The sequence below is a fragment of the Bombus impatiens genome, unplaced genomic scaffold (assembly GCF_000188095.3).
Source record: "Bombus impatiens unplaced genomic scaffold, BIMP_2.2 scf_0146, whole genome shotgun sequence".
Lineage (NCBI taxonomy): Eukaryota > Metazoa > Arthropoda > Insecta > Hymenoptera > Apidae > Bombus > Bombus impatiens.
The window spans coordinates 792,335-808,347 of NT_176565.1; positions in this window are offsets into that span (position 1 = coordinate 792,335).

The window sequence follows — 16,013 nt, forward strand, 5'->3', positions numbered from 1 at the left end:
TGACGCAATGACGAGATTGCATTTTTTTTCTAACACGATAAACCGTCTATTTCTTCTCTGATTAAACTACCGTCTTAATTGGATTTGTTTTCGCTAGCAGAAAATTATAATTTTTTGCTTATTCCATAGCAAAACCAATGTCTATCAATGGTGAACGAAAGATTCTCGATTTCACGTTTAATTAAATGGAAACGCCCGCGAGGAAGTCGTTAGATATCGCTGATTTGCAATTAGAAGGATGCTTTGTCGATAGTAGATTGCAATCCGGCTTCTATTCTCGAGATATCGATAGATTTTCTTACCAGAGTCGCTCCTTGGGCGTTGATTAAACGTGAAACGCGGCGGTTTCTTTCGTTTCACGTCTACGTCGTATTAATTTGGCGAGTAACAGTCGTTTAAACTGTCACGGGTTTGTCAATGTCGGACGGTGAAATATATCGACAAAGTGCGGCCAAAGTGCGACATATCTCAGAGTTTTAATGCATTCGAGCGACTCGCGTTATTAGTGGCTCGTCCACAGCGGTTGCGGTAATCCTACTAGCAGCAGTAAGCACTATGTTGGAGTCAGGGATCAAAGCCTTTGTAATTCTATAGGACGCAACGTGAAAGCACTTCGAACGTGTCACCCGTGAATGTGTATTTCGTGTACACAGCGAGTTTCTATCGAAATCCCTCTAGGGTTACCAAAACAGTATCAATAAATGTTTGATTTAATTATATACTCGAACTAATCCACCATCGAATTTTCTAACAATACAAAAAATTAAAAGTAAGAAATTCACTCGGCCGTTTTTCTTTCTAACGAATAACGTGTTTGTGAAACGTAAACGTTTTATCTTACGAATAGTTTTCCTTCTTAAACACGTATCTATCTACACACATAATAATTAAGTGGAGTATTTAACCGCATCGCCTGTTGAGGTGTAACGTTTACCAAGTATTTCGTAAATCGTTGCCACGATTACGATGCCGAAGACTATAACTAGGATTAATTTTCACGGTGTTATTAGCGTCGACGATCTCGTTTAAATCCGAGCACGATATCGACAACAGTTTGAGGGTATAACCCCAAAGCAATTCTCTTAAGGATCTTCCAAATAACAATGCTCTTTGTATATTCACAGATTAATATTGCGGGGCAATATCGATCAAAGGGTACCTTCGAGCAACTATTTTCATCTCTGTCGTGCATATATGTCTGGCAGTGTGGATTAAACGGTAAAGCACTGGTTATAAATGAATCATGACGTACCTACACGCAAACCGTGGAAATTATGACCAAGCGAATATATAGAAGCACGAATTATAGGCAAGTTGTAATATTAGTTCCTCGTGTTATCAGCCCTCTTATGCGCCGAAACCGCGTGATGTATCGCCCAAAGGGTTCCTGCAGAGTTTCCCGTTTAATTAAACTTCTGATTGGTGACGATCCAGCGAACGCAACGTAATGACCAGAAGCAATCAGCAGCTGCCTGAAGGGGCTGCGCACTTTTCGAAAGCCCAAGCAGACGGAAAGCTAAGCGAAAGGTCAGTCCTCGTAGAGATCGAGCCATTCTGATTAAATCTTAAGAGCTTTCCTGTTTGCTTTTCCACCATTCAATTACACCTACCACTAAAATTATTTTTTCTCTTAACAATCTCCTTTTAATAAAGTGACTTTTCCCACAAATGTTTAGCACCTCGAACGTATTTTCCACTAATTTGTGTCTCTATATGCAAAGTATACTTATCTGCCTTCGTAAACATCGTAATCGAGAATATTTGAACGCGAGTACAAAGGAGTTATCGATTCATATATCATTGCGTTAAACCCTTAATTAGCGATTATCGTTGGCCGGTAACGACAATCAGGTGGGCAAAAAGTAATCAATTTGCGATCACATCGCAGCTGGATCGCGTAGAACCCGGCCATGAACCGATATGAGCAGAAATTCAAAGTCTAATTAAACTTCAGATAGGTTCAGCCAACTCGATACGATATAATAGAGATGGAGAGATGCTGGAATATCGGTAGAAGATCATTAATCTATTATGGTACTGGGGTAATCAAAACCCATCCTGAAAGAAAGAATTTTTGTATATAATTAAACTTATCGCGAATTCGTGTGAAATCCGCTCAAATATTGTACTGAGTTTATCGTTGAATAAATATAGCATGGAATAATGCGAAACGGTCTCTGCTCTGGACCGTAACAAAAAAGAAGAGCATTAACAACGATATCGGTTGGATTTTAATTATCGCGGAATATGTTTGCTACTCTTCTCCGCGAAATCGATTATTCGAAGCCGACGTTTTAATTAATCAACGCGTTGGTTAATGCACCGATGCAGCTGCATTTCGGCTTCGTTATTCGTTGACTGTTCTTATCGCACAAATGAGAAAGTAATAGGCGGACTTATCGATTTGTTTCGATCAACTACAAATTTCGTTCCGCTATACAGGACAAAATAAGGGTTGTCAGGTTGTTTCACTTTTTCTTCGCGTAACGTCACAACCTTGGGGATTTTTAGACGATCTGTCTATGGTACGGATGTTCCGATCAATCACCCAAGTCTGACTGATATTGCACGAAGCACGGCAGGCGTTGGCATCAATCTTTGATTATCCAACCTTCGATGTTTCTATAGTCTTGTTTCTCGACTATCTCCGTAATAACAATATAAAATTAGACGTTACATTTTTTGATAATTCCAAAGAAAATAATTATAACGAATATTTCTCAACTTTGACCATACGTTATTTCTGTTCGTGTACGTGTCTACAACATGATACGAAGTAAAATATCTTGACGCTGAATTTATAGAGGTTATTAAGTCCATACTGCATACCTCTATACCAAAACGAATGCTTTTTGTCCAATCGGTATTCGTAAGCAAGGAATAAAATATGACAAAATTCATATCCACACCGAGTAAACTAGTCCTGTTTCTTTATTTTGCGTAACATACAGCTCTCTCTTTAATGAAAGTTTCCGTAAAATTGTCACAGAAATCATTCGTATACTATTACGTTAACGCTGTGCGACGCACTTGTAAACAGCACATACACGTGGATTTTAAAAGTATACTTTGCAAATTTTATGTTCACAGCAAGTTACTTCCTTTAATTAATTACTCGCTATTCCCCGTGGGGGTCCGTTATGATCGCTGATTAGCCGTAAATATGAAGATTATGTAACGTATTGTGAAACAAGTTGTAACGTGTATTGTAGTTGCTCCATTAATTGCGACCAACCAACCCATGATGATGGTCAGCGTAATCATGATTTAACTCATGGTGATGATAATGGTGGCCACTTGCGAAACCAGGATAACCTTTACCGTAATTACTATCGCTTTGACTATAGCCATAGTGATAATACGGTCCGTTGTCACCAACTCCTTCGTTATGGTCATGGTCAAGACTGTGTTATGTTATTGCATATACTCGTTGTCTTTGCACCAACTGCTACAAACGCTATGGTTACGCTCGTCATACTTTTTTCCATTGTTTCTTATACTGGTATGTACTATATTTACTATAACCATAATGATACTGATAATATTTATAATATTTTTCTTTTTTCATTGTCTATAATCCGAATATCTTCTTTCCTATCCATATCTTGATTCCTATTGTTCCATTTATTATTATTATTATTATTATTATTCTCGGCTATAGTTCAATAATACAATTATTATTGTTACATTCATTGTTAGGCATTAAATATAAAATTGACGCAAAAAGAAATTAAAAGAATACAGAGAGAAGGGGAATTAAAAATACTTTCACATCTACGTAACGTAACTTGAAGGCTTATGCTTAAAAGAATTTGGAGAATCAAATAGAAGTAGAACAAAATATCGCAATGCTACACGAATTAGCTAGTTTCATAATTCTATCCATGAAATGTTTATGGCTAGTTTTAAAAACTGACGTATCAAACGGAAATCTTTCTCTGATATATCTTGAAGGTACGTGAACTCCAATTACACTAAGCATATCGGAACAATTCGCTCGATCGCTTAATAATCCCATAGAAGCAGGATAGATCGAATATCTTCCTACGACTTTCCAGTGTTTTCGTTCCAAGTTGTTCTAATCGGATTATAGTTACGATCGTAATATAACATACTCAGACCCAATTTATTAGCTGTGAATCTTAGAAATTTACGTTATCCACTTTCTAGTAATCATTTATTCTTGTTAAATATAGGAGATCACAGTACCGAAGCATACTCTAAGTGTGATCTAACTAATGAGTAGATTGTTTTAATAGTTTCGCTGTTAGAGAAACCTTTTGAGTACCGTTTAATAAAGTAAAGAGATTTTAAAACTGTGTTGGTGACATAAATTGATAATTGTATTAAAAGTCGCTTACGTAAAATAATAGTATAAAAACCTGATAACCGGACGGAATAACTCTAGAAGTGGCTACATGTTATACTAATGAAATTTCCCTCAACAGCTTTCAATGTATCAAGTAAATTAAAAATTTTTCGAAATTTATATTTTTATTGCCTTTACTTAATTATTAATGTTCATGCATATATTACTTTGTTATACTTATAGTCTCTTCATACAAGATCCTTGATAAGATCGTCTTTAATTTCGTATCTAGATGAATATCCCTTATTAAGTTTGTAACCTTCGCTATCGTCGTTAACCTTATCTCCTCAAACTGTTCCCATTATTTTATCTCTCCTAGAGTTCTCAGTTGGATCGAATGTAAATTCACTGTTCGATATAATACGATTACGGTCCGTAATAATCAATCCGAAATATATCCATTGATATAATTAAATATATAATTAACTATAACCATCGATATTTTGGACAATCGTACGTACATTATTACATTCTTCTCATAATATGACTCGTTCGATAGATTTCATTCGAATGATTCTTTATAGAAGAAATGTTCGCCGAGATAATTATGCGAAGGAAATTAAGGTTGAAAACCATTTCGATATTCTATTCGTAATTTCATCAACGAACGAAAGATTGTATATTTGATTATGTAGAGTATAATTCGACATAATACATTATCAGGACACAGTTGCGCGTAAATGAAATAATAGAAAGAATCGTTTATGCTTAAAATTATTCGGTTTTTTGGGTTGCAATCTAAACTTTTGCAATCGAATCGATATTAACAACATTTAGAAGATGATTACTCTGGACTCTAACCGAATATAGCACAAAATTTTTACGTTGTTGTCTCCGTCATTTTTCAAATTATATCCTTTGTACTGCACACGCGACCATGAAACATTATCATAAATTGAGCGCATACTAGAACTACAGCGTTTATTACTTTCTTATTCGGTCTATCGGAAAGAAAAATTTACGAGTTCGTTACATTTTCCTGTTGGCTAGGTTTCGAACACGTGAACACTTGGTCCAACTTCGCTCGTATAGTATAAAAAACTTCTTTTATTCCGTTATACCAATCTTTTTCTTTCCTTAATTATTCTGTCATTTCTGCGTGAAACTTTCGTCAAAGATGCATGGCTTGTGATACCTTGCCAAAGGCAACAGGCAAGTTTCCATGAAGCTTGGTCTTGGCCAAAGGAAACGCACCGAACTTTCTTAATCTTACCGATGGTAAACGTCTCTCGGTTACTCTCTGACAACGCGACGCGAAGAAAAGTGGAAAACGGTCGTGCGAGTCAGCCATGGAATTTTTACCAAGGAAACGAAGTTATCTCGTTGGGTGAAACTTCCGGATAACCTTTCAAGATTTCGTGAAATTATAGCGGCATTCGTTTTCCCCTTGTCCTTGTTTCTTCGTCTGAATAGGGAGATCTAGGAAACTTTCGGATGACCGAAAGGGGACGCGTTATATCGCTGGACACAATGAGCGCTCTGAAATTCCAGTATTTTCAAAGAGGAGAGCAGCACGAATGTTTCCTGGGGTAAAAGCATTCGGGGAAATTTACTTTCGACAAGATCGACGTGTCCCGTGACGCTAATAAAATCGAGCAAAAAGCTCGATTCTCCACGTTGCTAGCTCGATTGACTCGCGCGTGTTTAGTAATTCCGCCGGACAGCAACTTGCTGTAATTAGCCGTCTAGCGAAACAGAATTCTAGAACTAGCCAGATCGTCAAGTGGATCTCACAGGATTACTAATTTGTCACGATGATGTATTGTGATGGCGTAATTAGAAGTTGTCGCCTCATGAATTACAACAGCGTACGAGCAATTCTTGGCTTACCGCGCAATCCGCACACTCTTGTACATTCCTGAGAATGTGACACAATTGGGCTATTACGACCATTCATTATAACGTAATTGTATTCAGCTTAATTTCGTGTTACGTTTTCACAGTCGGAAACAATAGCGTCCCCTGATGTTACTGCATTGTCATTACTGCGAAACGCAACCTTACAGGATCTACCTGTGCACCCAGAGATCAACTGCTGTATTATTAAACGATTTTAAGAGCGTAATTCGCTTAACCTTGGATGGCTTTCTCCGCCATATATTTCGATATTTGCCGTCTATCGCGTAATAACAAACTAAATAAAATTATATTTTTTATTTTATATTAGATTATTCGATGATTTCTTTATCGTGTCTGTGCCTGAACACGTATGACAAAAGAAGACATCATTCTTACGATCGATGCTAATGTGTGTAGATATTTTTCCAAGGAAAAACTGAATTACCCTCCTTTCAAAAGGCTTTACCGATGACAAGCTAACTATAATCTCAGACCTTTGCGATCTATAAATCACTAGTACGACAGGAAGTTGAACAAAATTAAAGACGCGAAGTTTAGTGTCAACGGCGGGGAATATTTAATTATATATTCTTCAGGAACAGTCGTTTTCCTGTATTATTTACGAGCTCGAGTTTACGATTCCCGTAAGTTCAAGTTGGTCGTGCTAATCCGCGTACGGTTCCGGAGTTTTCATCGATCAGTCGTAAGACTCGAAACTCATTAAGATCGAATCTAATTATCGGTTAATGCACGTCTTGAAATTCGTAAGTTTCAGGTAAGTCGACGTTTCCTGCACCGCGCGCATTATTGAAAGATTACCTTCGTTCCATAGACTATAAAATGACGAATGTAGAAAAGAGATAACGAGTTGATAGTTTCTTTGAACAATAGGAGCGAACAGGTCCCAGACAAGAAACGATTATCGACCTTTAAAATCTTATCGATTCTTCTAGTCATTAATGGGAGCAATCGTTAACGAATCGTTTAGTTTTAACGACCCTTTAATTGTTTCTAGCTACGAGGTTAGCAATGCCAGCCTGGCCAGTATCTGCAACGAAATTAGATCGGTGAAAATTGAGTCGGCACGTCTGGAAGAAACGGTCGTCACTCGCTTTAAACTCTTCTCTAATCTTGTTTCGCCCGGACGTCGATCGATTGAGCAGCGTCGATTCGCGCAAAAAACCGACTTTCGATCACCGATGTCTGATCACGTTTTAATCGTGAGGTTAGATTAAGGCGATAGAACCAGTTCATTTATAACGCCAACAAATTGACGATCAGAACTCTCTTTAGATTAATTTCCTTCAAGATGAAATCTGCTAGAATGAAAGTTTCTCAGTGACACCATTGTCACTGTTGTTGGTCGTGTTATCGCTTGATGTTCTAATAAAGGGCACAGCTGGGGTTGATCTAATTGTTGTCATACAGCAGCGTGTCAACGTTCGCAAAATAACAGCGTTGTAAATCTTCTTTACGGTCCGTTTTACGAAGGTGTTGGGTCAAGTGTCTTTCGTATCGTGGGAAATTCATAGGGAAGGTCGAGAAATTGCTTCGGTTTCGTACGAACGCAAGGCCAACATACCTACCTAATAAAACCAAAACTACCGTCGGATTATTCTACAAATAAATAACAAGCGAAATTCATACGTTTCTCTTTTTCTTATTATTTTCATGTTACGACCAGCGTAATATTATATGTTACGTACGGTTGCTCGGTTATTATATGTCAAAGCTCTGTACAGACGAACGATTCTTCATAGTGTTTCCGCGATGATACGCAACATCACCAAATAGAGGGGAAACACAACTCTGTTATTGCAAACTATAAGAAACTATACGTATCTCTGCAAGGATAATAGAGACATTCTGCTATAAGGATAGAAGTTACACAGGGATCTGTGTGTTGGTATTCAAACGATGACAGATAAAGCTAAAGTCAAAGTTCTTAACATAGCGTGACAAAGTCCTTAAGACGCTGGCGCGACAAAACTCGTTCGTCAGTATGAAGCTTAAATTACAATAAATTTTTCTCTATTCTTAAACTATTCTTGTACAGCCATGGCCACTCTGTTCACGGACCTATCTATGCAATGAGTTTCTAGGTTTGCGACATCAACGTTCGCGTGCATAAACAAGCTACATTGTCACTTTACACTCGGTCGTGTATTTGTCACGAGCGTATCGTTACGTCCACTCTTAAATATGCGCGGACTCCTTCTGATTCATTATTCATTCTGCCGCCGCGATGCCGTTTTTATCGCGATTGGCTATTACAAGCTATATTCGATATCGATCGCTGGTACACCGACTTCTCCGCGACTTATTTCTGGACTAGAATCAAACGTAAGTAGGCAAGAGAGAAAGAGAGAGAGAGAGAAAATGCAGAAAACAGAGGAAAGGGTAGCTGTGATATATGAATTGTATAAAATGAATCGCATGTGGAAATTTTAGGTCGGAATGCTAATTTTTCTACGCGATCCTTTATTCTACCCAGTTAAATTATCGCGTCCCTTGTCCAAGCACGAGCAACGAAAATAAAGCTCGCTAACTGTCCATTTATCTGGTCAGAGCGACCCTATTGAAATATTCATGTGAATCGAGGCTGCTTCCAACAATAAACTCGCGCGATGCGTCCCGGCAGGTAGTCTCGCCGAATGCACGGCCAATCGATTACGTGCGGGGTAAAAGGCATCGTCACGCCAGCGTTGTGCGACGTCCCGACAAAATACGACGGGATATTAAGGATTCCTACCTTCGTTACTCGTTCCGTCGTTAGATCGCTAGGGCACGTAGCTTCAACTGTCGCGTTGCAAATCGTCGACTTACACGGATTCCAAGCAAATCGAGTTCTATCGTCGCCATTGCATTTGTCAGACGTGAAGAACAGAAGGAAAAATAAAAGCGCGATAAGTAAAATCGCGAATAAACGGAGATTCCATGTTGCTTGGAAATAAAGCGTCTCTTAATCTCTGTCACGACGACGCGGAGAGAGCACGCACGAAAGAATATCGCTAGATGAACTTTATTTCCACGTGAGAAGTGGATGATTTAGTGGAAACGGGCCGCGAAATAACCATCGCGTAGGTAGGTATAGTCGTGCTAATGATGCACCGCATCAGAAACGCGCTTGCTAAACAATCGTGTTCCGCGGTTGTAATTCTGTTTGTAATCGCGCTGATTCAGAAACAGTGCCAAAATGTTCCGGCGGTATTGTAGAGACAATGGGCGAATAGCTTTGATTACGTTACACGAGCTCGTTGCTCTTCGTTAACCATGGGAAATGAAGCTTGCTTGGAAAAATGGTGCAAGGATTTTTCTCTTACGCTTGCTTCTCCTTCGAACATCCACGAAAGCATTCGCCTGAATATTACGATTAATTTTAATAACTGCCCTCCTCCTTCTAAAGTTGATACATCCTAATAAGCACGATTTTGCTTTCACAGAAGAAGCTTATTCTTTTTTATGTTCATTTCCTCAGTAATATCCAACTGGTGTTCGTCGAACGGAAATTTTCTCGATTGGCTCCTCCGTAATTCGCATCTATACGACGTCGAATCGATTAGGATACGCGAGCGTCGGTGTTCCTTTCTTTCGTTTATCTGAGTTTACCAGATTAAAGTGCAAAAGGAGGACAGCCACGGAAGATTGGATTCAAAGCGCGCCAACCGATACACTAGTGTGCGATCAAAACGAACCGGCTTATCGTGTGAGAGTCCTATCGACGCGAATCGATTCTTCTCGCGTTATCTTTGTTGCGGGGAAATCCCTTTCTCCGACACGAAACGACTGACCGAAGAAATTTCCTAGCGATCGTACTCGCTTTCATACCGCTTTAGTCTCGTTTCGCGAGCAGCTTCTGCCGGCTAATTGCGCGTTATTTTCCAACACCACCGCGAATTCTTAACAACGAAACAACGGTGTCTTATCCCGTTGCAATAAAATCTGAGACTAGTTTATCTCGAACATTTTCTACTTTGCAAACACGCATGCTTCTTTCCTACACGGGATATGTTGGATTTAGTTCCCTCAAGCTCGAACGATCTTTTTATCCTTTACAATTTTCTGCGTCAGCTTTCAGCTTGACTTTCTATAAGACACCGAGTTTTAAACTAGCTCCGAGTTTTTACCATCTTTCCGACAAAACAAAGAAACCTCCGCAAGATTTCTTCGCACGTTTCTCTCATTTAACGTAGCAGAAATTTAAGGCTGAGTAAAAAGGTGGCCTGAAAATTGCATAACACGGCGGAAAATGAGAATCGACGGAACCGGTTTTCAACGTCGGTGCAACTCGGTGAATATTAACGCCGGATGTTGTACGGTTTGTTTTAACCTTCCGCGTGTAGGCGAGAACGACGAGATTCGAGTGGCTACGTGTCTTCTCGTTACGATTCTTGGCGGCGTCGAATAGGAAGGGAAAAGGATGACCCACGCAATTTTGTGGAATCTTTTCTCCCTCTTTCCTTGATCCTCTTTTCCCCGTCCTTTGATTCGTACCTTGACGGAATTCTTAAAAAGCTCGGCTTGCTAGATTCGCGCACTGATTCGAGTACCGTGACCTTTTACGTGCCGAATCTGAGAAGGTTTAACCCCGGAACCAGGAACTCCATTATCTTCCTACATTCATATTTATTCTTGATCACAACGAATGCTATCGGATTTCCTTGTTTCTTCAAAATGCTGTGCGTTCGCTGTGTATTTATTATCAGTTGATTTGGGGTATAGGGTTCTTCGATGTATGTTTCGTTGTCCAATATCTAGAGGTGCTCGAAAGAACAGAAAGCTCTAGGTTACGGCGCAGTCTGATCACGTAAAGTAAAAAACACAAGGATTTTGCTGGACCAGTATTTTACAGTAAAGCTCTTCCCAATGGACACGGATGATGTTTGCAACGAGCATGGATGGTCGAACGGCGCGTTGTAGCTGCAACTCCGGAAACACAGTGGTCTGCCAGGGCGTAGCTACCTTCCAAGTACTTCTATGAACGTACGATACAGACCAAAAGCCTTGTCTCTCGTTCTGACCGTGTTCCTGGGACACAGGACAGGAGCTCTAAAGCTCTCTACACTTGGCAAACCGACCATGTACAGCGCGTGTGAATGCTCGCGAAGCGAACATACGCGTCGAGGATACGCTTGTCTCCATTTGTTCCATTGTTGTATTTGCACAACTGTGTTTGTCACTCCCATCCTGATTCGTAGCTTAACTACGCGATTACCACCACTTAATACGATTTCATCGCGGATCTGTTTTGCTTATTCGACACTCGCGAAAAGATCGCTCGATTCCTTCGACAGCGAAATTCCTACGAGTTTGCTTCTTGTTTGCTCGCTGGAAAAGGGATATGGTAAAGAAAACTGTATTTCTTATTTCTATGAAACGAGCGTTTCAGAAATTTTGCGACGACCTAGTATCGTTTCGATTTTATTCGTGAGAATACCGAATCCGTTCTTTCGCGTCGCGGCTTCATTTTTTAGGGCAAACAGTTTCTTGATCCGATAGTTTTTTTCCAGTAAAAAGGATGGAAACACAAAGGTACGCGAGATAAATGCACCAGCCTGTTCACACACACTTTGTCAACAAGTTTGCACCAAGAAATATACTTCAACGAAGTTCGAGGCTAACAGGCTTTCATCGAGTAATATATTGATTCTCGCGACAAGAGATATCCCATTCTATTCGATTTCAAAGGTTTATAGTTCGAACTTGGACCATGGGCTCGTTAAATTGTAATTAAATCGATAGTTCTCTCGATATAGAAATCGTTTAACTGAAAAGACTGTATCATAATTGACTCTCGTCGAGTTTACCTCGATAATGAGAACCGCGTTTGTTGTAGGTACATGCACGCGTCAAACTACTCTATTCCCAATTAATTTAGCTGATTTATCGATCGATCGATTTACGGCAAAATTCTAATACGAATTTACTCTCCTATGACACACCTGCGCAGCCACTTGCATATTAATCCACTCGTGATGCCTGGACCAACGTAAATATCACGATCTGCATGAACGGAAAATGGCTCTTTCATCGAAATTCAATTTGGATGGAACGATCTCTATCGTATATTGATCAATCTAAAACTCACCTAATTATTTTACAGTTGACGACGTCCACTTTCAAGAAACTCCTCTCTAAGCTCGGATTTCTCTGTAAAATAGGACACACGGTCAGCAGGATGCACATTCAATGGACCTCGAGTTTCGATGCATTTCGGAGTCCTTTCATCTCAATATTCAGAACAATGCATTCCCTTGCTATCGATACCAATATGTCCACCTGTGTTACGTCAACGTAAAAATTTCGTTCTTTTTTTTATATAGAAGAGACGTAACAAAAACCAATCACACATTTTCAAATCAAATTCCGATGGAACATCAACGCAAATACACCAAGTGGTTCAGCCATGGCAACTTAACATTTACCAGAAACACAGTCCTCGATAGCAGACCCTCGTTCGAAAGCTTTTACAGTATTTTTCAACTGGGTCTGTTACACGAAATTCATATTATCGTACTATAAAGAAGAAAAAAGACTAGTCGAGAACTAATAGACTGGCATCGCGAATGGCTGTCATTAAGAACGGTTGACAAAAGCATCGTGCAGAACGATATCTACGAGAACGCGACGAGAGCATTGGACTCGAAGCCTTTTAAGGAAACTTTTCGTTATCCAGTTTCAACGCGAGCTCGTGATAACGACGAGGATGCATCATGAGTTCAACTTTTAGTCGGCTTTTTATCGGTCCTTCCTCTTTCTCCCTACGCGAGCACGCAATCCCTCGGTTTATCCTAGAACCCTCGTACAACCAGCTTTCGCAGAAGTCGTTTTTATACGTTGTCCCTTTGGACAAGCTGTTAATTTACCGCGTATCCACGATATAGTCAGAGTTGTACGTTTTTCCGCCCCGACCTGGCACTGGCAAATCTCCGCGTAGTATGCGCGCGCTTTCTCTTCTTCCCACGAACATCGTACATCAAATTGTGCAATTACGAGGTTTTAAGATGAGAATATTCGCATGATCCTGTTCCCTCGATTTTTGACCAAAATCTCTGGCCCTTCTCTCGATCTTTCCTCGCAAGTACCATAATTTCAATTGAATTTATCCTGCTGACGAAAAACCTATGCGCATTGTTTGAATCTGTTACGTGAACTAGTGAATATTCCTCGAGATAAATTCATGAATACATAGTCGATCCTTTTAACCTGCTTGAAACGCTTGTCAGTCGCAGCCACAACATCCATGATGGCTTTGCATAGAAACCAGACGATTTGTGGACGTTTTTCGTTGGCTAATCGCACGGGTAACAACTTTGCCGACAAGTTTGTCGCGAGTTATGGCTGTGACACACATCACGTAAGTTTCTACAGTTTTTATCGCGATGCTGCTGGACCGAGGATTAGCGGCTGTTCGTGGTGAAAACGGTTAATTTCCAGAACCCTGTCTCTAAAGGGATATTTGTTTTCTAGCAGGAAGCCATAATGAAACTGGCATATCGGGACAAGTCTCTCTGCGTCGACACGTATCTTCTCTTCTATTCGGTCTATTCGGACCGACCATTTCTGTTTGTCGCTTTTTGTATTTTTCCCAGGTAATATTCATCGTCCCTTCGTGAAATATGCCAACTCGAAATTCTTTGAATCGTCCATGTTTTCATATCTGGCTGGAAAGCACGCGTTCTCGTAACGTTATATGAATATGGTCAAATAGAAACGCAGGCTACGTTAGTACACGTAACGAATATCAGCGTTCCGATCTCGCTACTAACTAATAAAACGTTTCACTTCTTTTACATCTTGTTATTTCGTACATTATCGTATACTCACAATATGATTTAATGTCACGGAAAGCTGTCGTATCTAGCGTGCAGAATGACATCGTTGTCTTATACGTATCTGTCGGTTGTGAATTATTCGTAACCCGCGTTTAGACAAGTTGTAGCCATTTCCGTTCCTTTCATGGAGCGATTCGATCAAACGGCAATAAAAATATGTCGAAATTAATCGAATTTAAATGCTTCCGAAGCAAAGCGTACATTTTCAAATGCCGAAACGGCAAATAAATTATCGAACGACATTCACGGCGATATTGGTCTGCAAATAAAACAAGGTTCGCCTAGTGCGGTTTGCTTTCGTGGGTCGAAGATACTTTCCCTCGTCCATGTAACCGCACCACAGCTATTTCGCGATTGAAATCGAACGAAACGAGAGAAACGAGCCATCCTTCTCCCGCAGTGCGACGTTCGCATCGCGTTTCTGACGCTTCCAGACTTTTCAACTCATAAAATGACTACAGAATTTTCTTCTGCAAGACCTTCGCAAAGCGTAATGTTTCAATCTATCCGAATGAAACTGAAACGCTGCTCAATAAAAAACTTGAACAATGTGTGAACTAACCGAACACGGTCGAACTTAAATCTAAACCCCGACCGAAATTTAATCGAAGCCGAATAAGGCTCGAAGAATATATGTTCGCAAAGCTTCTTCTTTAGGATACATACGCTTGAATCGATCTTCTCAGAGATGGGTTTCTGCTGGAATGAAGGTGATGCGCGTGTATGTAGAATTTACATATTTAAATAATATGAATATTAAGGCAAGTGAAGCGACATGTAGAAGCTTAGCGATGCAAAACGGAGACAAGTGAAAGAAACGAGTCCTATGCATCTGAATAACGTTTGGAACTGTTGCTTTTATATCTTTTATTTAACAGTGATTGAGTCAATCGATTAAGGGAATGCTACGTTTCCTCCTTCGCTACAGAATCTCGTAGTAAATTCGTATCGAAGGGTATATTTGTTATAAATTAACACTAAGCTTCTAACTACGTATGAATTCATAGTAAGGTGGAACGAGTAAGACCCCTTCAAAGGCAAAGTAATGTAAGTAAATAACTTTTTAAATAGTTCTGCGCTGAATAGAATTCAGTATAGAAATAATACTGTATTTCTATAACTTGAAATCTGGAAACAGCGGACGTATAACAGTTGATTGTCTTTGGACGAAAGCGTTTGGTCCTGTCTCTTTCTTCTGTATGTCACCGTTTGCTCAAAGAAAGCTAGTCCTTCGTTGTTTGTACAGTATTCGAGGGAAATGCCATTGTTACGTTTATAAACAAGGTAAATGTTTGCAATTGCTTCGCGTATATTTTGAGAAATCACTACAGGAATATACTGTGTACTTTAAAATTTGTTTTTTTTTTGTAGTCTATGCTAATTATTCGTTTCGTGGAGACGACCGGCAAACGATACCGTTGCTCAATCTAAGAATCGTCTAATGGTTTTTTCTTAATACGAAAGGAACCTTATTTTCAGCATCTTCTAAAACGTAGCGTAATCGGGTGTTCTAATTATCGGAAAAATAGCGCGTCTCAAAGCGACTAAACGAGAGCAGAGAGTTATTCTTGCCACAACGATATGGAATATGTAATATTCGAACCGCATCGTGGAATCGATGCTGGAAAGTCGAACGAGTCTTCTTATTTTTCGTCGACGTAGTCACTCCGCTGGTATGCTACCAGAAGATTTGCTTACATTGGTTTCGCATTACCTGTCTCCTATAGCTCGTAAAGGTAAGATATAGAGTCGAAATCCGGATTATCAACACAGTATTCAGCCATTGTGTATATTTAATAAAAACACTTTGCAGAATTTATTTTTCATAAGCTTTATAGTATTCCGTGACAGTCTGTTTGCAAATGTCATTTTGATTAACAATTTATACTAACCGAGCAAATACTCGAACAAAGAATGTTGTTTCATTGTTGATCAAAAATTGAAGCCGGGATACACAAATACGACTTGGT